General features: G+C 31.3%; 1 protein-coding gene across 3 annotated transcripts in view; it reads left to right on the forward strand.

Annotated features, from left to right (window-relative positions):
* The window catches only part of LOC137622917 (uncharacterized), a 436226-nt gene that overhangs the window by 400050 nt on the left and 26176 nt on the right, over window positions 1-10000 (forward strand). The window lies entirely within an intron of this gene.

The following is a 10000-nucleotide window of genomic DNA, read 5'->3' on the forward strand; positions in this document are numbered from 1 at the left end:
TTCAGCTGCTAATTCCCATCTTAATTTGTTGGACAGAAACTTACGGTCTATTAAATTTCTTATTCATGATCTAGATATTAATCTCTGGCACCGTTGTTCAATTAGTTCATTATGCATGTTGCATAAGATTTTTCATAACTCTGACCATCCTTTACATTCAGATCTTCCGAGACAATTCCATCCTGTTCGTGATACTAGGCAGGCAGTTAATTCTAATAGCCATCATGAGGCTCAATACTACACAGTATTCTAGAAGTTTTATTCCAGCTGTTACTGAGTTATGGAATGATCTTCCTAATCGGGTAGTTGAATCGGTGGAGCTTCAAAAGTTCAAAGTTGGAACAAATGTTTTTATGTTGACAGGCTGGCATGAGTCTTTTTATAGTTTATATATGACATATCTGTTTTTGACGTTGTTAATAGCTTATATAGGACATATCTGTTTTGACGCTGATACTGTTTTTTAGAATGATATATTGTTAATTTATTCTCATCATTTATTTATTTCCTTATTTCCCTTCCACACTGGGCTATTTTCCCTGTTGGAGCCCTTGGGCCTATAGCATCTTGCTTTTCCAACTAGGGTTGTAGCTTGGCTAGTAATAATAATAATAATAATAATAATAATAATAATAATAATAATAATATTGATAATAATAATATTATTATTATTATGGCAGTTATTGTTATTGTTGCTATTCAAGTTATCATTATCGATCCTTAACAAATATAAAAAACTATCAAATCCTTTTTTTCCAGAATAATGAGTATTATATGAAAATCACTGAAAATTAATTTCTAACAAAAAAAATGATGAATCTCAGAAAATGAATATCCAATAATGTAACAATAGAAAGAGAAACACATGTCATTCTGTTTGCAGCTGTTGCAAAGCAATATACTTGGGATATCGACCTCAGTAACACCAAAAGTATTTAGGTATTTGTTTTTCACTTGTTCCATAAATTCAAAAAAAGAATATGGGTCACATAAACATGCAACTTTATAAATTAGGAACAAAAATAGTTATGGTGATGTCCTAGTAAAATAAATTGAAAAAGGATCACATCGAAGTCATATATATATCATTCTCTTGCATTTAACAGAGCAAAATGAACAAAGCTGACTTTTTATGGTCATTTATTAGACTGATGTTGCGTGAGTAAATCTACGGGGTAAACACAAAGCATTTAAAGTCAGAAAATATTAAATCCATATAGTTTATGAATCAACATGAAAGAATAGTCATGTTTGACGTACCCCTTTGTATGCTAATTCCACTACATTTTCGCAAAGCTTTAGATTATAATGAATTGCAAGTATTTATCACATAACCTTACAGAATTTCAATGGTAAATATGTCATTTCAACATGCTAATATATTGCGTTATGATGCCCATGTCATTCTCACAGTAATATTTATGATTATGAAGATTCATCTGCAATATTTGATCACAATTAAGAAATTCATGGAAATGATATCATAGATATTTCAGTTACTCGTATATATGTTTTCAAAGACAGAAATATGCTAAACGTTCAGCTTCATAAAGTATCTTCCTCATTTTCGCTCTCCCTAATTCAGATTTATTTAGATTTATTGATTTATTTTTCTCATTACTATCAGATGTCTCTATATTCTGTTCTCTTACACAATATATTCTAAGTTAAATTGCTTTGTAAACTCTTGGATTTTAGAAGGGGTTACCTGTCTTTATCATTTGTAATAATGACAGTCTACAGAAACTGGAGGTTTATAGTGTGGGGTTCCAGGTTACATGCAGCTTCCTTAGGAACCCATCACTTTCTTCACTAAACGTGATTTTTCAAGTAGCCCGCTATTCTTCACGTCCTGCGGCTATATCAGTTCCTACCTTCTCTAGATTCATTTTCAGTGACTAAGGTATTATTGGCACCACTCCTACTTCATATTCCACAGACTTCTCAATTATATTCTTGAGTCTTGGTACTTTACTATTTTTTCTTTCCCATTATCTTCTACTCTGGGGTTCTGCGGTACTGTAACATCTATGAATGACACTCTTTTCGCTGTCCTGTCAAACCACAGTGACGCCTGGTTGATGTGCTTGTATCACCCTGTCGTCTTTGTACTGTATCCCCAGAGTAGTTTTAGCCTGATCATTTTCTACCATAGCTGAAGGTTGATGTTCGTACCATTTATTAATGTATTGTATTTGATGTTTCTTACAGAGAATCCACGGGAGATCATTAGCCAATGTACCATGTTCCTTACATTGATTCTGACAAATGCAGAACATTCACTGGCTATGTGGTTAATGGTTTCTTATTTTTTCCATACATTTCCTGACCTTTGATGCGATGTTAGTTCCGTCTATTGCTCATTGGATATATCATAAGGCCTGATACTGTGCTGCCATTATCATCCCTACAGTTTCCCTCTAAAGTTATCTCTCTAGCCACTGCCATGTATGTATCTTCATTAGCCAATTCTTCAATTTGTCTAAGGAATTGCCCATGCATAGGTTTACTTTTGCATTCTTTTAGTCACAGTTTTAATTTTCACTGGTCTTAAGTTACTGCTCCAGAGCTCTAGTTTAATGTTGACATAATCTTTTATACAGATGAGTACGTTTCCTCTTTCATTGCGTGGCATTATAATAATAATAATAATAATAAATAATAATAATAATAATAATAATAATAATAATAATAATAATAATAATAATAATAATAATAATAATAATAATAATAATAACATAATAATGATAATAATAATAAATAATAATAATATTATTATTATTATTATTATTATTATTATTATTATTATTATTATTATTATTATTATTATTATTATTATTATTATTATTATGAAATAGGGATGAATGAATAAAAGAAGGCAGGCATCCCAGTAAAGATAACAAGAAAGACGTAAAGTACAAACTTGATAGTTAAAATTGTTACTATGTATATTTCAATTGCTACTTACTAACATTACTTTTTTTTATTATCAAACTCTTTTTATTCTATTCACGTGTTCTGCCTGTGAAGGATCTTATGACATATTTCTGAGATAATTTGTGTGCTTCATTTTTCATCAGTGGTTATTTTTGATATTTCAAAATGTTTATGTTGGAATGTCCATCTTGAAAATTACAGTATATGTAATATGGCTAGATTAAGTAAAATTTGGAAATCATATCGCTTCAAATTACATATATACCAGTTTAGTGAGATCGGTGTTACCGATGGACAGTAGTCATGGTATGACATTGAAACAATATCCAACAGATTTTATAATTTGAGAAGAAAGCCCTCAAAAGAATATTGGAAGTTGAGTGACAGAACAGGATTAGAAATGAACCTATAAGAGAGATCACTCGAGTGCCATATATGGATGAGATCATGATGAAGGATAGATGGAGATGGTTTGGGCAGGCTCTTCGCACTCCTCAAAAGAGATTAGTTCACCAACCTTTCGACTAGGCTCCACAAGTCATTAAGAGTGTCACAAATTTGTCTAAACACATATATACTGTACATATACTCTCACACATATATGAATATATATATATATATATATACACACACATATATATATATATATATATAATATATATATATATATATTTATATATAACATAATATATATATATATATGGGTATGTGTGCGTTTATGTAAACATATGCACACAAAAGTATATATAACCATATTATATATATATATATATATATACACATACATACATACATACATACATACATATATATACATATTTATAATCCTTTTGATCAAGTGCAATATGCGAAACATTATCTTCTAAAACAGCCATGGGGAACGTTATTTACTAACAATATAATTGACTTGTTTTGTGAGAGAGAGCCCATAATAAATCACAGGTTAATTGTGAGTTGCTCTTTTATGACGTTGCAATGAAAATATGAAACTGCAAGCGTTGAACCATGGCGTGTTTAAACCGTGGATTTATGCTCTCCTTTTAATATACAATTTGAGTACATAATTTTTTTGAAGCGGCTGTAAAATATATGACCATAAAAAAAGAAGCTCACTTCATCTAGCTTGACAGCTGCGAAAGTATGATTTAGCATATGATGTGTTTATCAACGTAACATATCAAAAGGCATAATTACTGTTATTTGTCACTACTTAAATGTTATTTTGTGCAAAGTAAAACTCATTTTTTTTCCATGATTGCTTAGAATATCATTGGGTCGGTTTTGAGGTAAAGCCTATTTGATTACAATAATATGAATAGTGATTTTTTTTTTTTAATTTGGTCATGTGGACCGTTGTATGCTTTGGCTCCTTACGATTATCACATTTTATTATTATTCATCCCAGAATATGGTCACTTGAAGTTTCATATATATATATATATATATATATATAGAGAGAGAGAGAGAGAGAGAGAGAGAGAGAGAGAGAGAGAGATTGTGTGTTTTTTTTGCAAGGGTAACGTTATTAGATAAAGGGAAACCAAGGGGAGTAGATAATAAATATTGATAAAGTGCATCCGATAATGACAAGCTGAGATAAAGGGTGGGTCGCAGAATATACGAACCACGAAAGGCAGAGGGATGTTTGGAAAAGATTAAGAAAAGACTTAATTGACTGTGGTAAGAATGTGTGAAAGAATATTGAGAAAATATTGCAAATAACAGAGATACAGTTTGCTCAGAGTATAAAGTACAAGTATTTTAGAAACTGGGAGAGTGTTTGTAAGCTTAGGGAAAAAGACGCAATGTCGGTAAGGGTTCTCGACGTGACACTGATGATCTATCTGTGTAGGTTGATGAAACGACCTTGTTGGAGAAGTTATAGGACTACATGCATACGTGGTTTACCAGTTGTACACTAGTTAAAGGCTGTGGCAGAGATAGTTTTATTATTATAGATACTGCTTTGTATAACATATATATATATATATATATATAAATATATGTATATATATATATATATATATGTATATGTATATATATATATATATATATACATATATATATATACACATACATATGCATACATACATAATCAACATCATCATCACCCGTAGCTAATCCACTGCAGGACGAAGCCCTAAGACATCTTCCACTCGCATCTGTTTGTCGTCTCACTATGCCAGTCTATACCTGCACATATACATATACCTGTATATATATATATATATATATATATATTATTTGCATTGTGTGTATATGATATACTAAGGTATACTGCATACAAGCATATGTGCATCCGTATAGACATGTAGAAAATGCAATTATAAATACGGTCCCTTGCGTTTTTCCCTCTCTGAATAAAACATTATATATGAAATTCCATAAACCTCATACGCCTATTCATCTGTAAAAATAACTGATGAAGGTTTGGCTTTTTTGCGAGAATTTCTACTGAATGAAAGTGGTTAATTATGATTTACTGTTTTGTGATATTGCACCGAAAAATAAAAATAGAATTGGCGCAGATTCATAATAGATTTATATTCGTGTATCAAATATCATAGGTAAATTAGGGAAGGTTTTAACCAGAGGAAGCTTACACGTTAATACAATAATATATATATATATATATATATACTGTATATATATATATATACAGTATATATATATATATATACACACACACACACAATATATATATATATATATAATTATAAATATATATATATATATATATATATATTTGCTCTTTGTGGCTGAGTAGCTAAGTCAATGGAACCTCAGCTTCTTGGGCCCGGGTTCGATTCCCCAGGCCGACCAGAATCTATTATCTTTGAATTGGGATATATATATATAATATATATACACTGTATATATATATATATATATAGTGTGTGTGTGTGTGTGTGTGTGTGTGTTTTTGTGTCTGTGTATAGATATATATGTAATTTATACAGTGAGATAATTGGCCTTTTTTAAGGGTACCATGACTTATAAAAAGATCCGTTACTGTATCTTTGTTTATCACAGTAGAGATCCACAAATTTAGCAGATTCAGCATATTGTCAGAGCAACAAAGCCTTCATTGCTCATAAAGAGAGTCGGTACCCACTCAAATTCTCACAAGATTAATAGGGTACCCGTTTAAAGGTTTAAAGTCTCCCAAGCCCCCTCTCCACCCAAGCTGCGACCAAGAAGGGCAAGGCAATGGCTGCTGATGACTCAACAGATAGACCTATCGGCTCCCCGCCCCCCGTTCCTTAGCTCACAAGGATGGTGAGATTACAGAGACCAAAGAAACAAATGAGTTTGAGGCGGGACTCGAAAACCAGTCTGGCGTTCACCAGTTTGTGACATTACCATGTCGGCCACCACAACCCGTCTGAGGATTTCCTCGCTGTGCAAAGTGTAATCCCGAGCTTTTCGTAATAAAGTGAAAAAACGTACATTATGTTCCCATGTCTGATCATCCGTTGACACGGGAAATAGATATATATATATATATATATATGTGTGTGTGTGTGTGTGTGTGTATATATATATATATATATATATGATAAATTTTTGCACATCTAAACGTGTTTTTCATATTCAAATAAGCCATAAATTTTTGGTACATTAATGTCTGGTTCTCTTAACGACCTCGGGATCAGAGCACAGGCGTAATCCCACAAAGATAAGAGCTTGTGACCGGCCGGGAGTCGAACCCTGGTCCGGCAAACTTATAGAGACTTGGCCAAGTGGTAGTCACTGTCTCTATAAGCTTGCAGGACCAGGGTTCGACTCCCGGCCGGTCACAAGCTCTTGTCTTTGTGTGATTTTGCCTGGGGCTCTGATCCCGAGGTCGTTAAGAGAATCCAGACGTTAATGAACCAAAAATATATGGCTTTTTTGAATAATTTATAATATAATATATATATATAATGTATATATATATATATATATATAAATATGTGTGTATATATATATATATATATATAACAACGTCTTAGCGACGTCCAGAATTCGAAAACCGCTTCTCTCAGAAATAGTTTATTCATTATAATCGTAGAGTAACATGCTCAATATATATATATATATATATATACATATATATATATATATAAATATATATATATATATATACAATATAGATAGATAGATAGATGATATGATAACAATTAATAGCGGAAATAATTGATCGAAACATTAGCTTAAAAAAGGCTTTTTCATTTTAATATGATATGTAAATAGTATATTAGTGAGTGTCTCTGAACTGTTTCTTTGATATGTTCTACCTCTTATATATGCATACACACATTTTATATATGACATATATATATATATATATATATAGTTGTAGAAAAAAGCTCTCCTTCATGCATTCGACGATTTATATAAGGGATCAAAATCAAATCTAAATTATAAGATATAAAGGCTACCAATTAAGTTAATTCGCAGTTTATTGTTAAAAAAAAAGTTTAAATTTCACATGATGTATCGAAAAGATAAAAGAAAACGAAATGAGAATTTTGCATTTCCTTTGGAGTATTAAACCAAGTCAAGTAAATCGATTATTATGAATGCTTTGGTAAACCGCTTGTTTATATTCTGAACAATATGGGGAAATTACTTCAATAAAACATGAAGATATATTCTGCAAACGGATAAGAACGGGAACTTACAAGATGTATAAAACATTCACAACATTTGTGGAGAAACTAAATTGGTTCATAATGAAACAAATGTCTGATTGAGACTCTAGTACTTGCAATGTTAAGCATTTTTCGCCAAATTAGTCAATGGTATAACTTTCATGTCTCCAGACTAAAACTCAAAGAACAGATAAAAGGCTTCACCAGTAGATATCGTGAAATTAAATCACGTTTATTGTGTTCAACACCGAAGTCATAACGTACGTAGAAACCCATTTTCAAGGGTTATAGTCTAAAAAATTTAATTCTTAACTCAACATTAATGTATGTTTTAAATGTTTTTCAAATGGTTCAAGTTATGATTTTGACTACATGTATTTCAAGAGCAGCTTATAGTATTTCATTGACCCAACAGTACTTCATTGTGTAAGTATGTTCAGTATGCAAATTTATTGCACAATTAATTGTTTTAGATCAAAGCTCAAATAATTTAGTACAAGTTGAGGATCGTAACAAGGTTGAGCGAAAGTTGTTACCGAAGTTATCATTCAGTTAAAGTATTCAGTTTGTTAATCTTCCCCCCTCTCCCACAAAAAGGGTTATATACTATATGGTGATAATATCACATGATATGACATTTTAGTAACATTATTCCTATAACAAATGTATTTCTCTCTCTCTCTCTCTCTCTCTCTCTCTCTCTCTCTCTCTCTCAGCTTTACGAATTGACTGTGAATGACCTTTTATTGAGTGGGAATACCTTAACGTGGTGAAAACAGTTTGCCTACCTCCATGATCAGCAGAGCTGTACTAGTCAGGGCTACCCATACTAGGCTGGTTTGCTGTGAATGATCAGACTAAAATCTCCCACCATCAACAGCACTGGCCAGCGTGATCATGAAAACTTGCCAGACCCCAGACATGAATTGACATTTCTGAGGCCATAGTCCTGCATTGTTGCTGTGGTTATTGTTGTTGACCGTGTATAAGTATCACTTTCACAAGCTTTGAAGATTCACAAATCTAAAGATTTGAATGGGGTATATATATCTGATATACCGGAATTATATTGATTTATATATATATATATATATATATACACACATATGTATATATGTGTGTGTGCACATGTAAATATATATATATATATATATATATATTTATTTATATATATATATATATATATATACATATATATATATATATATATGTGTGTGTATGTAAATATATATATATATATATATATACACACACACATATATATATATATATATATATGTATGTATGTATATATATATACACACATATATACATATGTGTGTATATATATACATATATATACACATATATATGTTGTTTATTTTGACGTTTTTTAGTATTTGCAGATGAAAGTATTATTATTAACTTCAGTGTCTTGATTTTCCTCTGCTATTTTATTATGTTTGTGGTTGGTAGAAGGCTGTTTAGAATATTAGAACTCTCTTAAATCACAGTAAAAGCTAACTTATGCATGTGTACTATTATGTTGGTATGTATTGTTCGCTATATAGGTCAATTACATTTTCTCTTTGCATGTTTTAAAGCGAAATATCCCTGAAATATTATTCCTCAAAATAGTTACGTATCTATCAAAATAGTTCTCATTCCACTTTTGTGCGAATTCCAACTGGCCAAGAGTGATAAATTGTGATTTATTGTTTTATGAGGTTACAATGAAAATAGCATGGAGATTGGGAACACTGAACCGTGGTGGGTTACGACCGTAGATTTATCCACAAAGAAATAATAATCATTCAAAATTGTTTCCGGACAATTGACCATAAAAGCACCTGGGTCAAATTCTGTACATCAAATGAATGAGGAGAATATTCCCTAATATAATAGCTTCGCAGTAATGAAATTACGTCGGTCCTTTCATGAATTATAATTTCGCGAATTCAGGCCATTGTTGTTTCATTGTTAATTATGGCCCTTTAGTCTATTTATTTAAAACCATTTCTTAAGCATAATTGATAGGTGTGGTTTGAGTTTTATATGTGATGAAAGAGTTAGAGAATATTTCATTAGATTAATTGTGTTATTTTCTATACCAATGAAAGGGTGGAAGATGCATTTTCACTCATATCAATCAAGTCAAGTTCTTTCATTTGTGAATATGATTCTGTGGTAATTATGATTTTTATATCTCAAGTCAGTTTACTTAATTATCTCTCTCTCTCTCTCTCTCTCTCTCTCTCTCTCTCTCTCTATCGACATGCTTCAGCTGTAATTCAGTACACAGTTTGGAAGTGTGTAATTCAACAAACATAGCAGTACACTCAAGTATTCCTCCAAGTGTAAAATCTCTTAATGTCTTATTATGCTGTCAATTTCAGCAATCCACTCCCGCTATTGTTACCTTCTCCTTCTCATTTAAGGTACCGTCT

The sequence above is a fragment of the Palaemon carinicauda genome, chromosome 30 (genome assembly GCF_036898095.1).
Source record: "Palaemon carinicauda isolate YSFRI2023 chromosome 30, ASM3689809v2, whole genome shotgun sequence".
Classification (NCBI taxonomy): Eukaryota; Metazoa; Arthropoda; class Malacostraca; order Decapoda; family Palaemonidae; genus Palaemon; species Palaemon carinicauda.